The 24,551-nt window shown below is 44.9% G+C and overlaps 1 long non-coding RNA gene across 3 annotated transcripts in view; it reads right to left on the bottom strand.

Moving 5' to 3' along the window:
* Positions 1 to 2,818: 2,818 nt before the first annotated feature.
* The window catches only part of LOC103876045, a 34,986-nt gene continuing 13,253 nt past the window's right edge, over positions 2,819 to 24,551 (bottom strand). Inside the window, exons 3-6 of one of the 3 annotated variants that reach the window (XR_004176187.1) lie at positions 20,721 to 20,837; positions 5,300 to 5,428; positions 3,980 to 4,061; positions 2,819 to 3,827 (exon numbers count right to left, since the gene is read on the bottom strand). This is a non-coding gene — a long non-coding RNA (uncharacterized LOC103876045). Of the gene's footprint in view, positions 3,828 to 3,952; positions 4,062 to 5,299; positions 5,429 to 20,720; positions 20,838 to 24,551 lie in introns of those variants that run through there. The other 2 variants (XR_002515840.2, XR_004176186.1) reach the window with 2 other exon arrangements.

Raw genomic sequence — 24,551 nt, forward strand, 5'->3', positions numbered from 1 at the left:
AAACCACTCACGCCATCGCTCTCTTTAAATTAGCCAACCGGAATTAGTTTAGCCTGTGAGGTCTAACCCTAGCCAACAGGGGAACGACACAGCAGCAGGGGCCACATGTGTCAGGGATAAGAACCCCTTCCCCTCCCTTGTCCAAGTGTGCACTCACCATTGCTCCATCTGTAAGGGCGCACCCTTCTATAAAAGTAACTTGCCTTGCTGAGAATTAAAAAGAAAATTTTATATTCGAGTGCTATTTCTTTTGTAGCATCGAAACTTTAATTATAACAATTTCAAGTGGCCCAGGCTTCCAAATATGTTTCTAATGTAGTTGTTTCCTATACCTCACGTATCCAGAGAGCAAAGACTATGGGAAATACTGATGTCGCTCAATACTCACCAAAGATGAAAATGAGTTAATTTCCTTAACCGCCTAGTTGAAATGGTCTTTAAACTAGGCCGTATTTACTTGCCAGGAACCTATGTTACAGCAGCACCCAGACGCAAAAGGAACACATATTAGCCATAATTCCCTCAAACATCATCAACCATGGTGATGTTACAGGAAAGGGGTCCCGATCCAGACACCAAGAAAGGGTTCTTGGATCTTGCATAACAAGGAATTCAGGGTAAGTCCATAAAGTGAAAGCAAGTTTATCAGGAAAGTAAAGGAACAAAAGAATGGCTAACCCATAAACACAGCAGCCCCGAGGGCTGCTGGTTGCCAGTTTTTATGGTTATTTCTTGATGATATGCTAAACAAGGGGTGGATTATTCATGCCTCCCCTTTTTAGACCACAGAAGGTAACTTCCTGAGGTTGCCATGGCATTTGTAAACTGTCATGGCGCTAGTGGGAGTGTAGCAGTGAGGACGACCAGAGGTCACTCTCATCGTCATCTTGGTTTCGGTGGGTTTTGGCCAGCTTCTTTACTGCAAGCTGTTTTATCAGCCAAGTCTTTATGACCTGTATCTTGTGCTGACCTCCTGTCTCATCCTGTGACTGAGAATGCCTAACCATCTGGGAATGCAGCCCAACAGGTTTCAGCCTTATTTTACCCAGGTCCTATTTAAGATGGAGTTGTTCTACTTCACATGTCTCCGACAGTGAGAAGATCTCTGCCAGAGCTGGAACTAAAGAAGAGTGCCCGGAATTGTGTTACTGTCACGCGCGTCCATGTGGAGAGAGTCCACCAAACAGGCTTTGTATGAGCAACAAGGCTGTTTATTTCACCTGGGTGCAGGCGGGCTGAGTCCGAAAAAGGAGTCAGCAAAGGTTGATGGGATTATCATTAGTTCTTACAGGTTTGGGATAGACATACAAAGTACATTCTCAAGGGCGGGGAGAATATTACAAAGCACCTTCTTAAGGGTGGGGGAGAATATTACAAAGCACCTTATTAAGGGCGGGGGAGAATATCAGTTAGGGTGGGGTGGGAACAAATCACAGTGGTGGATTGTCATCACTTAAGACTATTTTCACTTCTTTTGTGGATTTTCAGTTGCTTCAGGCCATCTGGATGCATACCTGCAGGTCACAGAGGATAGATGGCTTAGCTTGGGCTCAGAGGCCTGACATTACCACTTATGCAGCCCATAGCCTGGTGTTCACCAAAGGGGCCAGTCAAAAATTTCTAGCATACTTGAAGCTATTGAAAACCACATATGTGCACAGTATAAGCAAGATAAGTATTTATAGTAAATGTATATACCTTCTATTCTGAATAATACACTGTATTTCAGTGATGGTCTATTAAGTATTTAGAAATGACACTGGATACATAAAATGGAAAGTATCCTGAAGAAACAATGGTTATCACAAGGTCTCCCACTTTGTTATCCAGAACAGCTTGTATTTTTTTAGGAATGAAATTTTAAAAACATTGTTCTGTGAGTTCAAGAAATGGTCTTCTCCATACCAGGGTTATGAGCTATTCTGCTTATAAACTACTCTGGCTGTGTCCACTTCTCTTGGATCTTCAGAAACATCTCACAGTTCAATGAAAGATAGTTTATACCCAAAATAAACACACTTGCTATGTTAAAAATAAAAAAAGAAAGTAAATGCAAAACTACACATAGGCAGATGTATATGTGTGCAAATGCATAGAAAAAACCTTCAAGAATACACTCCAAACTGTTAAAAAGCGGGCACCTCTGGAGAGAGAGGAAGTAGAACTTGAACTTCGTAGGCCATTTGCAGTGGTTTACGCCTGTAATCCCAGCACTTTGGGAGGCCGAGGCAGGCGGATCACCTGAGGTTGGGAGTCCAAGACCAGCCTGATCAACATGGAGAAACACCATCTCTACTAAAAAAAAAAATACAAAAAATTAGCCGGGCGTAGTGGCGCATGCCTGTAATCCCAGTTACTTGGGAGGTTGAGGCAGAATCACTTGAATCTGGGAGGCGGCGGTTGCAGTGAGCTGAGATCGCACCATTGCACTCCAACCTGGGCAACAAGAGTGAAACTCTGTCTCAAAAAAAAACAACAACAACAATAACAACAGAACTTGAACTTCATATTCTATGCAAAAAAGGAAAAAAATCTAAGAGAGAAAAAAAACCTCCCCCTTCCAACACCATCTTCCATCCCTGTCATTCTTTTTTTTTTTTTTTCTTTTGAGGCAGAGTCGGCTCTGTCATCCAGGCTAGAGTACAATAACACAATCTTGGCTCCCTGTAACCTCTGCCTCCCAGATTCAAGTAATTCTCCTGCCTCAGCCTCCCAAGTAGCTGGGATTACAGGCATGCGCCACAACACCCAGCTAATTTTTGTATTTTTAGTAGAAATGGGGTTTTGCCATGTTGACCAGGCTGGTCTTGAACTCCTGACTTCAAGTGATCCACCCGCCTCAGCCTCCCAAAGTGCTGGAATTACAGGTGTGAGCCACCGCACCCGCCCCATCCCTGTCATTCTTAAGAAGAAGATAGATTTATGTCCTAATTTTAACTATTCAGAAAGCTTTTAGATGTATGCCTTGCTTAGGCTTCTCTGGCAACTCCCCAAGCCTGCATCAGCTTAGCATCCAATCCATTAAGGTCTCCCCATGGGGCTAGGTCCCTGCCACAGGGTGTCCTGAATACAGAGAAAGTCTAGGCAAAATTTACACATGACACAGTTATGGTCTTACACAATCTTTCACCTTTGTCTTTTTGTAAACCTTGATTTATTTGCTTCCCTTGGCACATTATCTCCCCTTCCAGATATTTTTGCAGTGGATATTGTATTCTTTAAGCCTTTCTTGATTGCGAGTGAGAGAAACTAAATTAGCAAAAGGTGGAATTCATTATAAGCATTCAATGAACGTTTGCTGTTGCTGCTGCCCGGCTGTTGTTAGTGAAGGCAGGATTTGCCTGGGTTTGGGGAACAGCCGGATCCAGGAATTTGTACATTCTCAAGAAATTTCTTAATCTCTATCTGCTGCTTGTCTCTGCTCCTGTTTCAGTGAAGTCCCTTTCACTTGTGAGACTCAAGTCAAACCGAGTTTAGCAAACAAAAGTGGGGAGGAAATACTGGCTCAGATAACTGAAAACCCCAGAGGCTAGCTTCAGAAACTACTTCATATTGACGCTAAAACTATGTAAATTACATAATCACCCAGGAAGCGAGGGCGTGCAGCCAGATCTATCGAACGAAATGAACACAGAGTGGGAAAAGACTCATCCCTGTAAAGGTAAATCTGGGTTTTGTCACCCATAAATGGTAGAAATAACACACACACCTCAGTCTTCTCTCTGTTCTCTTCTTTCTCTCTCCCACTCTCCCTCTCTCATTTTGCCCTCTCTTGCTTGGAAACTGGCTTCTTCTGGCATTCTGATCTTTATGATAGGAAATAATGTCTGCCAAGAGATCCCAAATCCCAAATTAGCCTGACTCTCTCCATTTCAAGCCCAAAAGACTCAATGAAGGGTCTGGTATCAGTTATCTACTGCTGCACAATGAAATTACCCAGAAACGGAAAGGCTTACAACAAGACCATTTATTATCTCACTTCGTGTCTTGCAGGTCAGGAATCCAGGGGCAGCTTAGCTGGGTGAGTATGGCTCAGTGTCTCCCATGCCAGAAATCATCTTCTGAAAAAAAAAAAAAAAATAGAATTATGCGACCCCAAACTCACTATGCCAAAGGGAAAGTTAAGCTTGGGAACTGAACCACCACTACTGTCTTCCTTTTGTTCCCAAACGGACAGCTGTGATTTCACAACCCAAATCATGACCTCATTTCCTCTACTCCCTCTTTTCATGTTTATCTTATGTAAAATGTAGATTTACTGAGAGGGAGATAATACATAATTGACTTTTTCCTCTACTCCCTCTTTTCACATGTACAATGTTGATTGATTGATTGATTGATTTTTTTGAGACAGAGTCTTGCTCTGTTGCCCAGGCTGTAGTGCAATGGTGCAATTTTGGCCCACTGCAACCTCCACCTCCAAGGTTCAAGCAATTCTCCTGCCTCCGCCTCCTGAGTAGCTGGGATTACAGCTACACACTAGATAAGTTTTGTATTTTTAGTAGAGACGTGGTTTTGCCACGTTGGCCAGGCTGGTCTGGAACCCCTAGCGTCAAGTGATCCAACTGCCTCAGCCTCCCAAAGTGCTGGGATTACAGGCATGAGTCACTGTGCCCCGCCTAAAGTTTAGATTTATTGAGACTAATCAGGGCCTCACAAGAATGTAACCATCTACCTCACTGCATATCTCCCTCGCTTCCTCCCGTCTCCCACTCCTTGCTCTTTCTCCTTTAAATACCAGAGTGCATACAAAGTCCCCTTTGGAGAAAAGCAGAGATCACAGACGCTCCTGCGATTTCTATTTTTCCTGGTTGCATCCTCAACCTTAGCTAAATAAACCTCTAATGGCCTCAGTCACTTTTTGGTTAACAATTAGAATGCTGTTAACTAGGGCTGGGGAATCCACTTCCAGAAGAAGTCACTTATGTGGCTGGAAAGCTCCTGCTAGTGAAGGCAGATCCTCTCCATGTGGGCCTCTCCACAGGAGGCTGGAGCCTCTGCACAACAAGGCAGTTGGCTTCACCTGAAGGGAGTGATCTGGGAGAGAGAACATTGCCTGAAACCAATTTGGATTGAAAAGAATAAATAAATCAATATTTAAATATTTTTTTAAAAGACAGAAAACATCTGGCAGAAACTATCCCTTTTATGATCAGCCTCAGACATCACATACCATCATTCTATTAATTTAAAGCAAGCCCCTAAGTTCAGCCCACGTTTTATGAAAGGGAGAGCTTCACTTTTTGAAGGAAGGAGTATCAAAGAACCTGTGAATATGTTACAGGACCCCACCGCTTACCCAAAGTCAGTGGTTTGCTCACTATAGTCCCTTCTGTGGACGCCAGAAATATGTTACAGGAAAGCGGTCCCAGTACAGACCCCAAGAGAGGGTTCTTGGATCTCGTGCAAGAAGGAATTCAGGGTGAGTCTGCAGTGCAAAGTAAAAGCAAAGAAAGTAAAGTGGTGAAAGGACAGCTACTCCATAGACAGAGTAGGACGTTCCTGAAAGTAAGAGGAGGAACACATCCCCACTAGGTACAATGCTTGTATATATGGGGAGATGTGCTCTAAGAGTTTGTGATAGAGGATTAATTTTCTTAATAACTATATTTTGCAAGAATCTATATTACTATCTTTAAAGCAAAATTAGGAATGCCTATGTTCTCCAGATATCAGGATATCTGGACACTCCCAAGTCTGGGTCTGTTTAGTAAACATTATTAATTTGTTCCCTTAACCGTAAACATCTAGAGGCTCAGAATGCCAAACTTCCTGAGGATGCAGCCCAGCAGGTCCCAGCCTCATTTTCCAGCCCTCACTCAAGATGGAGTCACTCTGATTCAAACGCCTCTCACAGATATATTTTCAAACCAACACAGGACTAATTAGTCTTGGTTGGGTCAAGTGTTTTCCTTTAAACCAATCAACTGTGACCAGAGGCAGGGTTATACTATAACAATGGCTACTCCCTCTACAATCTTGCAGATTTAAGTAGAAAAAAAGATTTCTAGAAAGGGGGATGCACAAACAGAGAAAAAGAACTCTTTTCCTCCAGCTCCAGAAAGAAAAATCCCAGAGGAGGATTCTGATGGGCTCAGCTTGCATCATATGCCTCTTCCAAGAGCCATCAATCACTGTGGTCAGGGGCAGGATGTAATGCTGAAATATGAGAATGCAGGGGGATTCCAGGTGGTCACTCATGATCGTCTCCACGGTGTACTTCAACCATGCTACCTAATCTTTTTATGTCTTAGTCTCAGCATCTGCTAAATAGAGATTAGAAAGCCTTGTACATAGAGTTGTTATGACTATTAAATTAGATGATATCTGTGAAGCACAATGTCTAGCTACAAAAAAGCCTATTAAGATTCTGAAGTACTTAAAATTCATCTCAAAATGACATTTTTTATTTTTATTATTTTTTTTGTGTGTGATGTCTCGCACTGTCACCCACACTGGAGTACGGTGACACGATCTCGGCTCACTACAACCTCCACCTACCAGGTTCAAGCAATTCTCCTGCCTCAGGCTTCCTAGTAGCTAGGATTACAGGCGCCTGCCACCACGCACAGCTAATTTGTGTGTGTGTGTATTTTTAGTAGAGATGGGGTTTCACCATATTGGCCAGGCTGGTCTCGAACTCCTGACCTTGTGATCTGCCCACCTCAACTTCTCAAAGTGCTGGAATTACACGCGTGAACCACTGCACCTGTCCTATTTTTATTTTTTTTATTTTATTTTTTGAGAAGCGTCTCTCTGTCACCCAGGCTGGAGTACAGTGGCGCAATCGCAGCTCACTACAACCTCTGCCTCCCAGGTTCAAGCCATTCTCCTGCCTCCGTCTCCTGAGTAGCTGGGACTACAGATGCACATTACCACACCCGGCTAATTTTTGTAATTATTATAATTTTTTTTTTTTTTTTAAGACAGAGTCTCGCTGTGTCACCCAGGCTGGAGTGCAGTGGCACGATTTCGGCTCACTGCAACCTCCGCCTCCCGGGTTCAAGCAATTCTCCTGCCTCAGCCTCCTGAGTAGCTGGGATTATAGGCAGGCACTACCATGCCTAATTTTTTATATTTTTAGTAGAGACGGGGTTTCACCATGTTGGCCAGGCTGGTCACGAACTCCTGACCTCAAGTGATTCGCCCGCCTCAGCCTCCTAAAGTGCTGGGATTACGGGTGTGAGCCACCGTGCCTGGTCACAAATTGGCATTTTTTAAAAAGCAATTTATAATTGGAAAGTCTCAGGGCTCACTCTTCATTTCTAATTCTCATAATCCTTACTTTCTCATTGTGGCTGACTTCATCCACAAACAGGCTTTCCTCGGGAGAACAAAATAGCTGCAGTAGCTCCAGGTCTCATGTTTGAAACCCATGCAATCTATGGACACAAATTGTCTTTCTCCCTACTCACAAAGAGTCTTGACATTCACTCACATTGGCTGACTTCAGTCACCCGTCCACTTCTGAATCAATCATTCTGTCCAGGGGAGGGGGGCTGGGGGCAGAGAAATGGAATGCTGATTGGCTTAAACTAATCACAATCCACCCCTGATGACTGAGGATGGAGTCAATCTCCCAGGAGCACAAGGGATACAAGAGAAGGATGATATGAAAATCAGGTCATATAAGGAAAGAGGGTAAGAGAGGGTGGGTGCTGTGGGCCAGAGTCAGCTGACCTGCCAAACCCAGCCTGCTATTGTAAATAAAGTTTTATTGGAACACAGCCACAGTCATTCATCTATATATTGTCTATAGCTGCTTTTGTGGTACAATAACAGAATTAAATAGTTGCAACAGAGACCACATGGCTGCAAAGCCAAAAATGTTTACTATCGGGGCCTTTACAGAAAAAAGGTTGCAGATCCCTGCATGTAGGCAAACATACAATTTCCACTGCAGTCGTATTCAAACCACATTTTCTTCCCTCCTCCCAGTCCTTCTCTGTTGAGAGACATCACGACAAACCAGCAGAGCAGGCATCTCTCAGCAGAAGAATCCTCCCAGGGTCCATCAACTCCTACCCCATTGCCAATGAGTAAACACACAGCCTGTGGAACATCATCAGGCAGAGGACTGGTTTGAGAAGAGATTTTGTGGCTGCTGGAGCGTACAGGCTCTGTCTCTGTTACCCATCACGGAACTTCACCATTCAAAGATCAATGACGTGCAGCCTAGATGATGCTGGCAAGCCAGGGGCTGTGGATCCCGATTTTTCCTCCGTGATAAATGGGGAGCAATCTCCAGGAGCTCTAGCCTGGAAGACAGCCCTAGTTAAATTACTTTATCGCCCAGCTGAGAGATGGCCAGCTTGGAGGAGATGTACTCAAGAAGCATGCTAATTAGACTCAGCATCAGCACACAGACCCCTCCTCAGAGCAGCACACTCCTCCCTCCTCTTTCCCACCAAAGAGCAGAAGAATTCCACCCTGGCATTGGCTTATGGAAACTGCTCTCCCTGACACTTCCATAGTAAATAAGATCAGGGGTCTGTGTAGTTCCCACTCACTTCACATGCACATATCTGAGATCACTGCTTTCAAGCTTGCCAAGTGGCAGAGAACTTGTACATCATGGAGTCCTTGCAGACACTCAAAATGCTGGTATATCATGCTTAAAAGAAAACCTCCAGTGCAAAGACTAAGTGCACAGGCATTAGAGATAGGCAGAACAGGATTTAGATCCCAGCTCTGCAACTTACCATGGGCAAGCATCTTGGTTCAGGATCCTTCAGAAACTTACTTTAAGACAAGGGTTTGAGTGTACATAGTTGATTTAGAAAGTGACCTCAGGAAGCACCACAAGGCAGTGGGGAAGAGGAGGAACCAATAAAGGGTGTGTATCAAGGAAGCTATCACTGGAGCTGAATTCTGCTGGAGAACCAATGTTAAACACTGCCTCAATGCTAACTCATCCAAGCAGCAAGGGAGCTGGGGTGTTAATACTCCAACTCCCATATGTTATTATTTGAGGGATGCTGCCAGAGGCATTAACCCCTAGGCACTTCTGGCCTACTATGTATGGGGGAATCTGGTGGCCAAAGAGAGTCCTTGGGCAAAGAGCTGCCAATGCTAGGAGATGGAAGTCCTGCCCACGGACTCGGAAATGGTAAAACCCAAGGGGGTAGGAGTGGGGCTTGTAGGGGTACCAACAACATATGCTACAGCAAGCAACCTAATCTCTCTAAGACTCAAGTTTCCTCATCTACAAAATGTAAATTAGTTGTAGCAAATAATATCTAATATCATGGGGTTGCTTTGAAGGGCAAAGTCAATACTGCAAATTAAAATATTCAGCACAGTGTGTGGCACTAGTAAACATCTAATAAATAATAGCTATGTTTACAAAACATCACCTGCAAAATGAAATGTGTAATAAATGCCATGCTCATTTTTTAATCAACTCTGAGCCCCCAACCTATGGAGTTGGCAAGAAATCAATCTCCCTGTTTTGAGCTGGTCCTTCCACCTAAGGTCACATTAGAATCTGAGAGGTTTAACTTGGGGCCAGGAAATAAAGGATAAACTCTGGCCTTCACTTCCCCATGACCTTACTGTTTATCATCCAACTCTGCAGAATCCATTAAGTTTGGCCACAGGAATGTTTGTGGAGGCTGGAGGGCCCAGTACCCAGGGTCCAGCTTCTTTCAGCGTACCCCAGCCATTCCACACCTCCCCAGCCTGACCACCAGTAGGGGTCCAGCCACCTCCCCAGGATCCCATGAGAGAGTGGATTGAGGCATCTGCAGAGCTCCCACCCCTCTGGTGTTGAGGGATCTCCCTCCTCGCTCATTGTTTCTGCCTCTTCCCCACTCCTCAAAGCCACTCATCTCTCTATCTTTTGAGCCATAAGCCAAGGGCTGCAAGCTGAAGGGCAAACAGAATGGTTCAAGTTCCCTGAGATTACAGAGTGCCTTCTTGGAACTGGGCTCTATAGCTCCTGGCTGCCAGTATTATCTAGGATGTTTATCACTGATCTTTGAATGGTAACATTCTGTGATGGATAATGGAGTCAGAGCCTATGCACTCCTGCAGCAGCCCCGAAAGCTCTCATCTACCAGTCCTCTGTCTGATGTGAATCCACAGGCTTCATATTTAGGTCATTGGCTATGGAGTAGGTTTTGATGGACCCTGGGAGAATTCTTCTGCCTACAGACAACTACACTTCTAGTATGTTTCAATGTTCTAACAAGACAGAAGAGGAAAGAGTAAAAGAAACATTTATTGAGTACCACTTGGAGCAGACATTGCATGCCCACCAACCCAGCACTCCTCTTTCCCCTTCTTAACAGTATGCAGTAGAGGAGAATTTATAAAGAACTTCCAACCATTCTGAGTCTTTTCTTGTAACAAAACAAAACACAAATTAATGGTGTTGCAATGAATTATCCTGTCACATAAAAATTTGTGCTAAATCAACTATCATATCAAATTGTAATATAAGCTAGTAGCAAGAGCCAATGATCTAATGAGAAAAGGATGGAAGAAAAAGCCAAAACTATAAATTCTATTCATTCAGGGTTTTGTTAGGGTATTTTTTCTGTGAATTACAAAGAAACATGTTAATTTCTGAAGAGTGTCTGGTATACAGTAAGCAGAGAAGATATTCCGTTCTAAAGACACACTCGTGCTTTGAGAAACAGAGTTTATGTTATTTCTCTAGGATTGGCCAGATGTCTGGCTTTTCAAAATGAACACAAATAGTTCCTTTTCCCAAGGGGATGAGACAGTGACCCAGGAAAATATAACCTTGCCTCATCTCCAGCAAAGCTATCAAATGCATGGAAATTTAACACAGATAATTTGCTGCTATTTGGGGCTTTCACATAGCCCCAAATTTTACCTCAGTTGTTACTATGCAAGACTGAAAGTTTCAGAAACTCAAATCAAACTGATTTAAGCCTAAAGGGGGATTTACTGGCTTGTATAACTTGAAAGTTCAGGTGCAACTTGATCGAAGTGCTCAAAAGACAGAATCAATATTTGGTTCTTCTCTCTTTTTTGTCTCTGTGTTGGCTTCACTCTCAGGTAGGTGTTTCTGCCAGTGTAACAAAATAAATGACAGCAGTTCCTGGCTTACATCCCACCAGCTCAGCCCCTCAGCAGAAGAATGCATCTTTATCAGGATCTCTCTCACAAGTCCTGGAATTCACTCTGATTGGATCGGCTAGGGTCATGTGCCTTCCCTGAACCTTGTTGTGGCTTGGGATGCAGTAAGTCCTCTGACTGGCCAAAGCTAAAATCGTCAGAGGCGTGTGAACCAGAGCTACTCCATCTTAAATAGGACCTGGGTAAAATGAGGCTGAGATCTGCTGTGCTGCATTCCCAGGAGGTTAAGGCATTCTTAGTAACAGGATGAGACAGGAGGTCAGCACAAGATATGCGTCTTACAGACATTGCTGATAAAACAGATTGCTGTAAAGAAGCCGGCTATAACCCACCGAAACCAAGATGGCAAGAAGAGTGACCTCTGGTCGTCCTCACTGCTACACTCCCACTGTGAAAGCCTCAAACAGCAGTTTACAAATGCCATGGCAATGTCAGGAAGTTACCCTTTATGATCTAAAAAGGGGAGACATGAATAATCCACCTCTTGTTTAGCATATCATCAAGAAACAACCAGAAAAATGGGCAACCAGCAGCCCTCAGGGCTGCTCTATGGAGCAGCCATTCTTTTACTCCTTTACTTTCCTAATAAACTTGCTTTCACTTTAATCTGTGGACTCACCCTGAACTCTTTCTTATGCGAGATCCAAGAACCCTCTCTTGGGGTCTCAGTCGGGACCCCTTTCCTGTAACAAAATTGCCTACCCAGGGAGGCAGGAATGGGGCTAACCTACACCACATTAAGTCAGAGGTCAGGAAAGCTAGCTCAATACATCAGATAGATGTTATCAGAAGAAGGGCCACACAAAACTGATGCCCCTGCAGGGTTTCCAGCTATCATCTGATTTTCAAAATGACCCCCAATTATTTGGGCTTTTTACTCTTTTTTCATCTCAAAGTTATACACACCCATTGAAATAATTACCTCCGTTATATAGACTAAGAAACCGAGGCTCAGAAGAACCAAGTAACACCCAAGTTCTCCTAACCAAACAAGGAAGAGCTGGGACCGAAACTCTCCGTCTGTGTGACTCCAAAGTGAAGTCTGCCCAGGGTCTTTTCTTTAAATGTCCATGTACAGGCCAATGAGTCATTTTCAGTTGTTCAAAGTCTTCTACTGTATACACAAACCAAAGATACCAATGGCATTCTTGCCCCATCACTCCCACATCCCAGGGCAAGCAAATTTCAGGAACCCGTTCGCAGCCCCTCTTGAAGAGGAATTGAAGACTGAGTTAGTAAATCTGTGCTGAGCTAATGCATTTTTCTGGTTGACAACTTCGCCGCTGCCACCAACCTCAGTGCTTTGCTGATGTCAGGCAAGAAACGCAAAATATATTCTGCCTGTCATTCTAGTCACCTCTTCCTGTCCAACCCACATGCTAAAAACAGGCAAACAGTGTGGTTGAAGCGTCTTTCATGGCTCCATATCCAGAGTGGTGCCTGAGGTCCCCTCTCTAGAGAATGGAGTGATAGAAGATACCAATAGCATTATGCTTGGGTGTCCCCTTCACCAAGAAAACCCACTTCTGGGCATCTATCCTAAAAAAAAATAATCAGAGAGGTGACCAGTCAGGGATATACAGGTATCTTCTGAAATATATGCTCAGAGTGCCCACAACAGATTACCCTGGGCACTTGTTAACAAGGGGCATCAGGCTATGGTTCACACCTGTAATCCCAGCACTTTGGGAGGCCAAGGCAAACAGATCACCTGAGGTTGGGAGTTCGAGACCAGCCTGGCCAACATGGTGAAACCCTGTCTCTACTAAAAATACAAAAATTAGCCAGCGTGGTGGCACACACATGTAATCCCAGCTACTCAGGAGGCTGAGGCAGGAGGATCACTTGAACCCAGGAGGTGGAGGTTGTGATGAGCCGAGATCCCACCACTGCACTCCAGCCTGGGCAATGGAGCGAGACTCTGTCTCAAAAAAAAAAAAAAAAAAAAAGGTTGGGGACAATAAAGTAAGGGGAGGGCGGGATCCCTGCATTTCACTCACACCTGTGAAATCGGAATCTCCTAAGATGACCCCCAGTGATTCCTGCCTCCCGCTGTGTCCCTGGTATTCACACCCACCTTCTTACAGTCTCCTCCCACCTTGAACAGGCCTGGCCTCTGTGACTAATGCAATGGCATATTGCAGAAGTGACAGAGCGCCCTCTGAGGTTAAGTCATAAAAGACACTGCAGCCTTGTCTTGCTTTCTCTTGGGTCACTCTTTGTGGGGGAAAGTCAGCCGCCATGTCATGAGGACATTCAAGCAATCCTATAGAGAATTCTGCAGGTCCAGGAGCTGGATTCTGCCAACAGCCAGCACAGACCTTGTGAGAGAGCCGCCTTCGAAACGGATCCTCCAGCCTCAGTTGAGTCTGAACCACATCTTGACTCCTGAGAGACCTCAAGCCAGAAGCAACCAGCTAGGACGCTCCCTAATTCCTGACTCTCAAAACCTCTGTGAGACAAACGAATAGTCATTGTTTCAAGCTGTTAGGCTTGGGGGTAATTTGTTATTGAGCAGTAGTTATTACACAGGGTGAGCCCAGGATCTACATGTTTACAAGCTCCTTGGGAAAGTCAGACACACTGAAGCCACTGGAGGCCAAGGATGTCCCTGCAACATCGTTTAGATTTAGAAAGTAACATCGACGCCCCCTAGGGGATTAGAGAAGCAAATTATAGTCTACCTGCTGGATGGCCAACAAGGCACATAGGAGACAGCTAGTAGCTACCTTATCTTTTTTCAAAGGCTGCCAAGCATTTATGACATATTGAATAAAAAATCAGTTCACATGCACAATGCATAATATAATCCTATTTTTCTTTCATATAGAGCATTATTATATAATCCCTCATGTCCCAGGCCTTAGCCTGAGATGTGTGTGATTATGTAAGTCTTTTACTCCTTGAAGAAGTTCTTGTCATTCCTAAATTATTAAGGTGCAAGCCCACAGCAGCCTAATGGCTTGGAATTCGCCCCAGCTATTTCTGAGGGTTCCGCAGGAATCCTTTTACCTAAGCTCAGGAATGTGCCCACGGGTCCTGCTGGCGTTGGCATCCTGCTGTGCCACTGCTGTGGTCTGCTGGGGCGGCTCCCACCCCCGCCCAGGAGGCAGGATGGCTCATATTCACCCACGTAGGGATACAGGCCCTTACGAATATCCAAGTGAGACCAGGATGTAGTTATTTGTTTTACACACATAATAAATAAAAACAATCCCAATGTAAAAGCTGGCTTTAAAGAAGGAGAAAATAGAGGCGATCAAGCGTAATAGTTCAAGGTCTGACTCCACCTTTTACTTAAATCAGGCACGTTAGCCTCATCTCTTTGTGGTCCCACTGTGCTGAACAATTCTGGGGCCACAATTCCTATTGTGTTCTTGTATACAGCACCCCCTGGAGTCAAGTCATGCCTTTATTTCCTCATCTGTAACATGGGGGTTATAATCACAACTCATAGGGTCATTTATTAGCACTGAGCAAGTGAATTCACATAAAGCCCCTCAACAGTGTCTGGCCCAGAGTGGGCACTCAACAAATGTCACCTCTCATCTTAATTACCATCATTATTATTCACATATACTCCACACATATAATTCCACTGCCCTCCCTAGAGGTAGCTCCATTTATTAAGTGGGCACAATTGTAGAATTTTTCTGTGCATTTACATACATATATTGTGGCATTGATTTTTTTTTCTTGTATGAATAGGATTGTTCTCTATTCTCAGCCATATGTGTCAGAGAAGTTTCGATGTCAGTGTACATAGATCTGCCTCACTCTAGTGCAGATATGCCAAGGTTTATCTAACAGTCCCCACTTCTCCAGCACTTTGCTTATTTCCAGTTTTATGCTATTGCACACAATGTTGCAAAGAACATTGCTACATGCTTCTTTTTCTTAGTATTTCTTTAGATGAGATTCCTAGAAGTGGTAATTCTGGGGCAAAGGATATTTGCATTTAAAATGTTGATAGATCCTCAGCCTGTCGGTGCTACTACAGACAACAGAATAAGAGGAGAGATATAGTACCATGAAGATTAATTTAAAATTATTGCTAAGAGTGGTTGCTAAGACTCAACATTCAAACGCTTTACTTGGAACTTCCTGCCTAAACACTCACCCTGCACGGAGGATGTTCTGGGAATATTGCCACACCTCCAAGTTCCCACCCAGCTCCTCTGAACCAAGAGAAATGGGGAATAAGGCTTCCTCTGTAGTAGACCAACAACACCCCCTGGAGAAACATGGAAACATCTCTCCTCCAAAGGACATCCCGCCATCACCCCACAGTCCAAACAAGACAACCACAGAGGCCAAGAGGCCAAGTCCAAGTCTGCTCATTGGATTTGGTACATTACTACCCGGAGGGAGACCAACCCTGGAGACCAGGGTACTCCTTACCAGACGTGGCACTTCTCTCTAGCCTCAGGTGAGAGCAAGAGCAAGCCTGCATATCCCTTCTGCCACCATCTGGTCCTCAATCCTCAACTCCAGCAAGCAAATGCTTGGATGAGAATGCGCACCCTGTCTCCCAAGAGCAAACAAGTGCGTTCAGGCCTGGGGCAGCCAAACTCTAAGTTTAGAAACAGATTTTGCTCCAACCCTGCAGGGGCACATTCTACCAACACACACAGTTTGCTTTAGGTTCCCTTTAGAATACTTAACTGCTCCATCTGCAGCTTCAGTATTTGAGCTTTCTGGGCATCCCCAAGAACCATGGAGAGTTATTTTGCTTATTTTCTTCTCACCAAGTGCTCACACCCAGAATCAAGGGATGGTCCTGCTCAAAGGTAAACTCCAGTCCCCTTCCCAGAAAGCGGAAAATACATGTAACATTTTAAATGAGGGTTTTCCAAGCTTTGGGGAAAAAAATGTAGAAGCAGATTCTACTCCAGGAACCCTACTAAATATGCATTTATAATTTTGTATTCATTCAACAACATTTACTAACTATGCATTTATAATTTTGCATTCATTCAATAATATTTACTAAATAAGCATTTATAATTTTGCATTCATTCAACAATATTTACATGCCAGACCTTCTTCTAGGTGCTGAGGACACAGGGGTAGGTAAAGTAAGTCAGGACACTACAGACAGTCCCCAACTTATGGTTTGATTTTTTCATTTTATGATGGTGAGAAAGCAATAGGCTTTCAGTACATTCCTTGACTCACAATGGGGTCACATCCGTATTGTAAATCGAGGACCATCTATATAGGGATTAGATTCTAGTATGAACATGCATAGAAAAGAAAGGCAAGAGAATATTTTTAAAGTGATAATGGCTATCCCTGAGGATTGCAATACTAGAGATATTTATTGTCTTTTATGTTTTGGGTTGTTTGAAATTTTTCTAATTGGAAAAAACTCATGGTATAGATGAATATTTATAGTTATGGGACTATACTCACAATATATTGCTAAGTGAAAAGAACTGGCTACAGAAGAATATGCAAAGTATACTTTTGTAAATATATATTTACACTGTGTGTGTATCTGCTGCGATGAGTCACTTTGGCTAGAGGGATTATGGAGGAATGTGTTGTTAAATTTTCCTTGTGTCTTTCTGCGTTTTGCAAGTGGTATGAATTGAACACATATCGCCTTTATAAAAAGGGGAAAAATAGGTCAGGCATGGTGGCTCACACCTGTAATCCCAGCACTTTGGGAGGCCAAAGTGGGGAGATCGCTTGAGCCCAGGAATTCAAGACCAGCCTGAGCAACATGGTGAGATCCTGTCTCTACAAAACAAAACAAAACAAAACAAAACAAAAATAGCCAGGCATGGTGCTATACATCTGTGGTCCCAGCTACTTGGGAGGCTGAGGTGGGAGGATGACCTGAACCCAGGAGGTCAAGCCTACAGTGAGCTGTGATCACACCACTGCACTCTAGCCTGGGTGACAGAGTGAGACTCTGTCTCCAACAGAAAAGTGCGGGGGGAGGGGAGGGTGGGAAATGTTATTTAGCAATAGAACTTGGACCTAGTCCTAAATTATTCTATCCCTTCGTCTACCAAAATACCTGAAAATTCTCCATTAGAGTCAGTCATTTCGCTAAACGTTTCATTCCCAGAGGCTCCCGCTACACTACTTACGAGGAATAACACACTGGTCTCTGTCACCTGCAAAATGGAAACGTGAACAGGGAATCTGAAAACGAACTGTCACTTTAGAGAGCGAGGAGTCTGCCTGGCTCAGTAAGACACTGACAGACAGGGAAGGGGATGGGGAGTCCCAGTGGTGCATGAGGACTCTCTGCTCCAAAAGTGAGGAGGAGGAGACTGAAGAAAAACCAGACAAGACATGGGATAAGACGGACCTCCATGCATGCCCCTCCACCTACCCCTATCCCAACACCCAGCACCCACTCTGAACCAAGGTCAGAGCTGTCGAAGAGTAATGAGCAACCTGTTTACTAAAAAGAAGGAAAAACCTACTTATAAGAGGTTTTCATCATAGTGAGCCGCTCTACCTGAGTCTTCAGAAATTCATCAAGGGTGACATCACTCTCCCCAGTCACAGCCCCGGGACTGAACATCCCAGCAACACTCAAAGGACTCACCCACCCACCTCCCTGTCACTGCAGCAGCAGAACTGTCAACCCTAAAAATGAGGATGGTTACGTGAGGAAATGTGACGATCACTCCTCTCCAAGCTGTCGGCTAGAATATGAGCCTGGACCTAGACTAGCTGCAGCAGGGACCATGTTTAACAAGGGGCACTGTTGACTGCTGGGACTGCTTTAATATTCCATCCAGACCTCTGATGATGAGTTATTCATTAATGACCAACTGCCTCAAGGCTCCTGTTTTATTGAAAGCTTTACAAACCATCCAAGAAATGAGATATTGAGCTAAACATTTCATTCTTCCTCTTTTCATCATTCATCCAACATTTTTTGCAAGTACTTACCAGGGGCCAGGGACTGGGGCTTAGTATAAGATTCTTTTGGGCTTGAACATATCTGAGGACACCTTGAACTTTTATAAAAATGTGTATTAGATTTTCTTAATTATGGAAGTAACATGCATTGCAATATGCTAAATAACAAAGTAAAAAATCAATAATCTCCCCCACTCCATTCTAACTCCAACCCCTGTCGTTAGCAATGTTAATAGATTGTTGTAGAGTTCCCTTCCCTATGCCTTTTTTTAAAAATGCTTTTCTATTTATTTATTTATTTGGAGACTTATGAGACTGGCTAATTTTTGTATTTTTTGCAGAAACAGGGTTTCATCATGGTGCCCAAGCTAGTCTCGAACTCCTGGGCTCAAGTGATCTGCCCACCTCAGCCTCCCAAAGTGCTGGGACTACAGGCATGAGCCACCACACCTGGCCCTCTTTTTTTAACTTACCAAAAAATATGTGTGTGTGTGTGTGTGTGTGTGTATAGAGACAGAGAGAGAGAGTGTATGATGTACATGATTCTACAACTCATCTTTTTCACCTGTGTATTAAGAATCTCCCTTCAGGGTGACACAGAGATTGAGCTTGTCCTTTCATAGCTGTGTGACATTCCACAGTATGGCTATAATGTAATTTATTCAACAAGTCTCAGACTGATAAACAGGATGTCTCCTAACATCCCATTTGGGGAGACTCATTAAACATCCTTTGACATCACTGTACTTTCATGGATGTCTAAAGAAAAGACTCCCCAGGTGGGACAGCTGGGTATAAACATCTAACAGTGACCGACGGTCCCTTTCTACCCCAGCTCATGGGAAAATTCCCAGTGGCCTTGGTCAGTTCCTCACTGGTTAGGGAACAAGATTACCCCTTCTCTTCCTCTCCCCACAAGTATCCAAGCCCTTCACCTTCTCTTCATGGGGCTGGAGAGTTGGCAGGATGGTTGGATGGTGGTTTGTTCACAAATGACAGGTCAGAAGGCAGGTGCCCTCCAGGGCAGCTCACTGCTCAGTCCCTGCCCTTCTCCTCTGCACTCATGATGGAAGCCCTCCCCAATCCCCTCCCACTTCGCAAAGGCTTCCACACCATCCTTTCCTGCTCAGAATGGTCTTCCAGATCAACCTCCTTTTCCCCCAGCCCCAGTCTCATCACTTCTCAGAGACCAGGGATCGGGAGTGGGCAGAATGCATCTGCGTGCTTTCATCCTTGGCTCTGTCAGTACCATCTGGCGAAGGAGAGAAGGGTCCTCAGAACCAAGGTGGGGGAAGAAAGGCAGGGGGAGAGCAGAAGAGGGGAAAGAAGGGGAGGGAAGGAAAGGGGAGGCAGGGGAGAGGAAGGGAAAGGAAGGGAAAGACAGAGGAAGGGAGGGGAGGGGAGGGGAAAGGAGGAGAGAGAGGGGAGGGGAATGATCAGCCAGCAAAGAGACACTTCCCAATACAACCCTACCACATGCACTTCTTTGTCACTGCTTTCTACTCTCTGGACATTTACGGTGCATTAAGTCCAGCTCTCCTCAGCCCCTCCCTCTGTGAAGACACTATGACCAGTACATTTCATAGTGAGGACACTGGAGCCAGGATGAGGGCCCGGCGAGTGGTGTGATTTAGCCAACACCACTCATCAAGTTTGTAGCAGAGAAGGGGCTACAACCCAGCTCTCTGATATCCCTTTATTGTGAGTTGAGGAAGGAGTGAGTCTCCATTGCAGTTCATTCCACTTGCCCTCCAGAATCCCAAGGAGCGATCCTATTAATCATCACAAGAAGGTTAATATGAAAATAGAATCAGGCCTAAATTGAGACAGACAAGTTCAAATCTGTCACCCTTAACCCAGTCCAATTCAATCTGTCAGCAAGTCCTATTGGCTCTTCTTTCAAACTCTATTGAGAATTCAGTTTTTCCTTTCTACTCCAGTCACCTCTGTCCAAGGCACCAGGTTTCCTGCAGCCACCTCCTCTCTGCCTTCGCAGCTCCCATCTTGCCCCTCCACAGGTCTTTGCATGTAGCAGCTGGAGCCTTCCTCTTAAAATATAAACTGAATCGTGTCTTTCTCCTCAGCTTGGAGCCTCTAGCAAATGACTTCTGGCTGCACTTAAAATAAAACCTCCATTTCTCACCCTGGTCGATGAGGCAGGACACCATTTCTTCACGCTTCCAACCTCATCTCCTGCAGCAACCCCTCTCCTTCACTTACCCTGTTCCTCTTTCTGTCCCCGTGAAACTTAAGACTCTGGGCTGGACACAGCTATGATCCCAGCATTTTGGGAGGCCAAGGCGGAAGAATCGCTTGAGGCCAGGAGTTCAAGAGCAGCCTCGGCAACATAACAAGACCCCATCTCTAAAAAAATTTTTTTAAATGAGCCAGGTGTGGTGGCATGCATGTGGGGCCCAGCTACTCAGAAGTCTGAGGCGGGAGGATCACCTGAGCTCAGGAGTTCGAGGTTCCAGTGAGCTCACTGTGCCACTACACTCCAGTTTGGGTGACAGAGTGAGACCCTGTCCCAAAACAGCAACAACAAAAACACCAAAACTCCCAGGTGTCTCCTGCTTTCCACAGCCTTTGCAATTGCCATTCCCACCCGCTGTGAAAACGGGCTCCAGGTGTCTGCACAGCCAGCTCCTTCTCCTCCTTACATCTCAACTCAGATGTCGCCTCTTTGGAGAGGCCTTACCACCATCGGGAATCATCTTGCTCACCTTTCTGCTTATTTGTTGATTGACTTTCTTCCCAGACTATGAGGCACACACCATCAGGGCAGAGGCCAGGTTTACTTTGTTCAAGCACTTGGAATATAGTAGGTGCTCAATGAGGCTCTGAGAAGAAAGGCAGGGAGGATGGGGTGGTGTGGAGGAAGGGAGATTAGTGTGTGCTTCTTAAGGTAACATCCATGCCCAGGCCCCAGACACCCAAGGAACAGTCAGCAGGCCCTGAGGCCAGTCTCACCCCTCCATCAACACCACCATAGCCAGCGTTGTCTGTAGCTCAGTGTGGATCCCCATTGAGTCTGGCTATGGCATATTCAGAACAGCCAGGGCCTCTAACAATGAACTGGCATTCATTTTCTCTTTGCAGCTGTGACATCTTCATGAATGTTCCTCTTTGAGTCAGGTTTGTGTCTCTTACCTGACCCTTGCAGCCACAACTTCTGGAACTCTGTCTCCCAGGGTGTGACCGTGTACTAAAATATTTTACATGGCATGCATCCATGATAGTCCCATGAGGGAACTACCATTGTTATCCCCATTTTAAAGATGGGGAAACTGAGGCTCAGAGAAATTCTGTAACGAGCTCAAAGTCATAGAGCCTCTTACCAGCTGAGCTGAGATTTAGACCCAGACAGGCTGAGTGCAGAGCTGATGCTCTTGACCATGACACTGGAGACCTCCTGGCACCAGGGACGCCATAGGATGTGTGAAGTCTCCAAGAAGTCTACCAACTGGTTTCTGCTTTAAATCTCTTGACCCCAGGACCCAAGGCTCTGGGTGCAAGAGTAACCACAGCAGAGGCTCAGCAGTCCACACTGAACTGAGGAGTGGGGTCAGTCCTACCCTGTGTCAGAAATCCCTTTCTCTTGCTCTGCGAGGCCAAAAAGATCAAGTCAAACCAACCACGGCTGATTCCCTAAAAATCCCACTTTCCCTCTCAGTGAAGGAGAAAGCAATATTGATTCTGCAGGCTCCCTGAATGGTGAATTTGCCCCCGTCAGGCAGCTTCTGCTGATCTGGAGAAAAGAAACAAATCACTCCAGCACCTAAATCTAACAAGCTGGGAGAGATGGCAGTAAGGATTGCTGCCAGGAGGTGGGGCAGGAACCAGGAGATATTTATAGGGCACCAGAGAGAAGAAATGAGGGTGGTTGAGCCTATTCTGCTGCTGACCCCAGATTTATACACTACAGGCCTTGCTCATGGTCCCCATGGGACCCCCGGGTCCTTTCAGCACCTCCTCCTAGCCTTGGGGAGATGAATCACACATGCAGAGGAAGTGAGTGTTGCTGTATCTTCGTGGGTGAGCCTGTGTGTGCCTGGATGTGTGTGTGTGCACACGTTGGAATGTCTTTGTGTGTCTGCCTCAGTGTATCTTTGTATATGCGTTTGTGTTTCTGCCTTTGGCTACAACTTTGAGATGGATGAGATCAGTTTCCCTTTCAAATCGCCTTTTGGGAGTTTACTACAAGATCCGCTTCCCTCCCTCTACTGGACAGAGTGATGCCTCATCTTCCCTGCCTCTGAATGTCGAGGCACCTTCTCCCCTGCTGACAAAAAAGCAAATCTTGGAGGTGGTCTTTGATTCTACTCAGGGGTCACTAAAAATCTGTAATTATGATATACTACCAAATGAGGTGGGTGGTTCCAAGCCCCTAGCTGGTAAATTCCCTCCTCTTTCCTTCTTGCAAGTCGATTCCTGTTTTTTGTTTTTTGGGTTTTTTAGATGGAGTCTTGCTCTGTTGCCCAGGCTGGAGTGCAATGGTACAATCTCAGCTCACTGCAACCTCTGCCTCCCAGGTTCAAGCAATTCTCCTGCCTCAACCTCCTGAGTAGCTGGGATTACAGGCATGTGCCACCACACCTGGCTAATTTTTGCATTTTTAGTACAATCGGGGTTTCACCATGTTGGCCAGGCTGGTCTCAAACTCCTGACCTCCAGTGATCCACTTGCCTTGGCCTCCCAAAGCACTAGGATTACAGGCGTGAGCCGCTGCCCACCGCACCCAGCCAAGTCAGTTCTTATTTGGAGCAAAGATTCTTTTTTTAACTGATGCAAACTATTTACTCTAAGCTAGTTATTTTATGTAGTACTTATTCCCCTGCACAGACGTGTGATAGCCACATATTTAAAGTCTGTAAATAATACTATCAAAATGATCTTAATCTTCTAAATCTCACAAATGTTTATATTTTACAACCCAATCAATAATGAAAGCTAAACAAGCCAATCACAGAGCAAAGATTGTTAACCTCTGCATCTGTGGTCATGCTTTGGGCAACATGTGCAGCCTGCCAGCTCTCTTCTGTGCCTTCATGACCTAGAAGCTACATGTGGGGTGGCAGCATCACAAAAATCAAAGTAGCCTGAGTCCCTGAGTAATTGCATGGGGGACCACCACCATAGAGGGCTGACCGACTCCCATCAGAGTTTATGTAAGAGAAACAAAGCTTGATTGTGTAAGATCACAGAGACTTCGGGTTGTGTAAAACCACAGACAATTCTGGGTTTGCTTGTTACTGCATTCATAAGCTTTTCCTAACTAATACAACATCTGGACCATCTTATGTATCCCTGGTGGTATACACAATAAAACTTGGGGATACATTGGACTTGACTATTTCTAAGATCCTATTTAGCTCTGAGACTCGATAATCCTAATCTCTTATGGTAGCATGGCCCTAATTATTTAACCAGATCACACCTCTGGGGTCTCTGAAACATAAAATTGCAAACTGACATTGCCACCCAGCCCTCTGGTATATGAGGAGATAAGTCTAAAGATGCTACCAGGCCCTCCCAGAATGGCAAAGCGTGAAACTGAGGGACTTTTTTCTGTGACTGTGAAGCTTCTATATTTATCACCCAGCCAGCTGCATTTCACCCTGTGCTGGGCAACTGTTCCTAAATGAACCCAACCCAAAGCCCTTCTCCCCATGAGCCTTCCTACAATCCAAATCCTCCCAATTAAGGAAACAACTTTGAAATTAACCCTAAGTCTCAGAAGTGTCCTTGGGCTTCAAGCAAGCTGAAGGGGGACTCATTCTGGCTCTTGTTGGACTTGATACTCATGTCTACCGAAGTGTCAGGTGACTTGGGTTCCAATCGCAGCTCTGGCATTCGTAGCAGTGTGAACTTTGACAAGTTACATGGCCTCTCTGAGTCTTATCTTCAACTGTAAAATGTGGATAACAGTACTTGCCTCCTAGGATTGTCCTGAGGATATATAGAGCATAAACTAGTGCCCCAATGTCAATGAAAAAAAGCAGCCCTTCGTGTAAGCAGAATGGGGGAAAGCATTCATAACCAAACTCTAATCTGACAAAGTGTCAGCTCTTTAGCCATTGGAGTCACCAGTAAACTTGGCCTGGGAGAGTAACCCTTCAATTCACTATTGCTCTCTAGCTAAGACCGGCTTCTCAGCGGTGCCACTGTTATCAGGGATGGGAAGGAATAGGACAGGGGATGAGTACTTTTTGATAAGGAGGAGAGTCACTGCTTAGATACTGCTGGGGAAGTCCCAGTCAGGCAGTGAGAAGCTCCGGGCACTAAAAAGACAGCATGAAAGTGGCACACATATCAGTTCTTCACTTGAAGTCCCAGTTTCTTCCTGTATCAAATCCACAGGTTGTATTGAGGGTCTAAAGTGGCTGCCACAAATTTTAAAATGTGGAGACCCTGCGAGGTGTTATCATTGCTATTGCCAACATCATTACTGTGTGCCCTTCTCCCCATGAAAAGTCCTTACAGAAACTCCCCCGCTACCCCCATATTTTCTCCCTCAGAGTCTCATACTATGTGGATGGATAAATAAAAAGCCA

Source organism: Papio anubis, chromosome 9 (assembly GCF_008728515.1).
Source record: "Papio anubis isolate 15944 chromosome 9, Panubis1.0, whole genome shotgun sequence".
Classification (NCBI taxonomy): domain Eukaryota; kingdom Metazoa; phylum Chordata; class Mammalia; order Primates; family Cercopithecidae; genus Papio; species Papio anubis.